We start from the raw sequence: 3,339 nt of genomic DNA on the forward strand, positions 1-3,339 counted from the left end.
GTCACCTACAGTCTTATTTAACTACCTCAGCTGCATACAGCTCTACAAAATACAAACCTCAAGGGAATGAAACTACAAAACATTTTTAGATGCTAAAGACTTAGTTTTTTAATGCAGGAGCTTCCTAACATGGTACTCAACCATGAATGCAAAACTGGGCATGTTCTAAACTTGTCTGAGCCATTCAGATGGCTGTGAGTCCTACTGTGAGCAGCATTAAGTTCGGTTTTCCCTATGGCACAGCAAAGACACCCATTGTCAATGTATGTCTAAGTGTGAAAAAATGTTAGGGATCAGTTACTGCGCTGTGAATGAACATTCTCACAATTGTCTTTTATTATGGATATTTTCCTCCTTTTATAAATATTTGAAGTATAGAGATGAGACCCAAGTATTCCAATAATTTAAACTAAATTAATCAACCAGTGATCACAAAATCAATAAATATCCTAATGGTCATTAATACAAGCAAAAAAGATAATTCATATTTCTTTATTAAATTACTACAAATGTTTACTAAGTACTGAGAAAATATGGAATACGGAATTTTCCTCTCAGGTGGAATACAGTCTCTCAGAGAATGAAAGTTAATAAGAATTTGAGGAGATCTAGAGCACTCTCAATGATTATTTTACTTGAAATCTACAACTTACATTGACTGTGGTCATATCAGCACATAACACTCACCAATGTGATCAATCTTTATTCATGAATTCCAATGTGGTAGTAATGGCCTACCTAGTCTGAAAGATCTATCGATTATTCAAATATCAAAATTGAATCTTTCTTTAGTTTTAAGATCCCTTTTGTAACAATGATCCCCAACTAAACTGTTATGATATCCCCAAATAAATTATTATGATATTATTATTATCATAATAATAAACATATTATTGGCCTATCACAAAAGTTTCAAGCAGGAATTCTTAAGTAGCAAATTTGTATTTTAATGAGCAGATAAGCAGTTAGATTTGAGATGAGTGCTAAAAATGAAAATGACTTAACACTGGCTTACAAATTTAAAATGTGTTCCATTTACTAGTTCCAACACACACCAAGCGGCAACTAGGAAACTTTAACATCCATCGGTAACACTGAGTGGACTCAGATATTAAACAGGAATGTTTAAGGTTGAGATCAGTATCCTGCCTTCCCAAAACTCCAAGGTGATGCTGACATTGCTGGGAGTCTCACTCTAGAAATGTTCCACCCCAACAAACGAACTCAACTTTCCCCCCTTGAAATTGGCTCTGCTGTGCCTTACCCAGCTCTAGCCTCCTGAAGAAATGAAGTTATACATCTCATATCAGCTTTGAAAATTACATGAGAATGCAGGTGCCAGGACAATTAGCCCACGTTAGGGATTCAATAAACAGCAGCTGTTTCTATAATTGGCTAACTACGGCTATGAATAAGGAGTTTTTGACTTTATTTTAACTGACCGAACAAAACAAAATCAAAAACAGAAGTACATATAAACAGCCAAAGTTAGGATATACCTCTGGCAAAGGATGCCGGCTGGGTTCCTGTCCTGCTGCTGCTGCTTTGGTGACCTTGTTACAGCACTCCAGTCTTACTGCACTGCTCCAGACTAGACTCCCTACTGGCCTGGATGAGAGTTCTCGCTCTCATACGTTCACGGGTACTGGCTACATCCTTTCAAATAACACCCTGGATGAGTCACCAGTATTGCACAGCAGTTAGAGATCCCTTACAAAAATCTTTCAAGCTATCATTCCCATAGGTTCCAATAACGTACACCACAAAAGAGCAAATTTCCACTCCAAAAACCAAAACAAATAAACAAGCAAACAAAAAATAAAAACAAAAAACCAAAGGAAACTGGAGCTCCAATAACAGTTGTTCAACCAGAACACAAATACATAACCAGTTTTCCTGAGATCCCCAAAACATTTTCCAGAGGAAACATTGCTATAAAGGAGAGCTAAATTCAAGCCACGAGGAAGACACTACACAAAAAGTGTTAAATGTTGGCTTCTTTGGGCTAGGAAAAGTAAGCTAGAATAGATTTTTAATTCTACAAACCAAGTTCCATACAACTTTGGCACCGAGTCCCCTCCCTTTCAAAAGGAATATACATCTTTTTGCTGCGTCAGCTGTTTTGCCTGGAATTTACCTTTCTGCTGAGTCAGCTCTTTGGTCTGGAATTCATGGCTATTTTAGAGGAAGTTCCTAGTCTCCTTGAAATAAACAATTGGAAGACTTCAAAGAATGATTTCCAGGCTATTCTCATGCACCTACCAACCCCAAACATATAGCTGAACCTTTCCCTATCCTTCATGTTCCATAAATACCTCTTCCCAATGACCTGTTTCTATGAGAGCTCAAGTTTTGTTTATTTTTTAAATTATCAAACATTTCAAATTTTCAGAAAGACCACACAAACCGTGCATATGTCTAGCATTAGATACCATATTCTTTTAATTGCTCAATTTATTACCCTCATAATACTTTCATAATGTTCAATTTAATACCCTCACTCTACAAATCACATTGATTTAAAACTTAAAAAAAATAGCAAGCTTTGATTGCACAACAATGACCCTTCTATTCATCAGTTTTAGGACTTTTTTTTTAAATAGCCTATACTGCAAGAAAGACTATTTGAAGTTGTGAAAAATTTAATTCTACATCACACACAGAAGATGCACAGAGACCATGACTGTCTTTTCTCTCTCTCTCTCTCTCTCTCTCTCTCTCTCTCTCTCTCTCTCTCTCTCTCTCACACACACACACACACACACACACACACACCCCACTGTGCTTTCTTAGACGGATAAATATAAATTTGAACCACTGCAAATGTTAGTGAAGAAATTGGAATAAGAAGAATAATGGCAGGACAATAGAATGCAGACGTTGGATTCAGATCTACTTTCTAGTAAAGATTCAGAGGTTTACTCGAAGCAAAATGTTACTAGGGTAAGTTACACAACCTCACGAACTTAACATTTTCCAGCTGAAACCTTCATGGGATTCTTAAAAGGCTGAATGAAAATATATGTGCAAAGCATTTGGTAGTTACCCATTTATAGCAGCTATCGTCACGTTATCGCTCTAAAACCACATATTTCCGTTTTAAAAAACCTTAATAGCGAAACAAAATCCTGTCCCGGGGTAGGCTAGGAGGCTAATGCTGCAGTCAGCCATGCTTCCTACATCTACAGCTAAGTCTTCTAGGACGCTGAAACGAGACAACCATTGCCACAAAACTCCAAGAATGGTAACTCTCAGGAAGTTGTCCAGAACCTGGAGGATGAGATCCAAAGGTCATTACCAACAAGGGAGGACGCGAGGCCATCTAATCGATAAGGTGCC

General features: G+C 37.3%; 1 protein-coding gene across 10 annotated transcripts in view; it reads right to left on the reverse strand.

The window, feature by feature from the left end:
- Ppip5k2 (diphosphoinositol pentakisphosphate kinase 2) overlaps positions 1-3,339 on the reverse strand; it is a 64,728-nt gene that overhangs the window by 60,682 nt on the left and 707 nt on the right. The window lies entirely within an intron of this gene.

The sequence above is a fragment of the Arvicola amphibius genome, chromosome 8 (assembly GCF_903992535.2).
Source record: "Arvicola amphibius chromosome 8, mArvAmp1.2, whole genome shotgun sequence".
NCBI lineage: Eukaryota > Metazoa > Chordata > Mammalia > Rodentia > Cricetidae > Arvicola > Arvicola amphibius.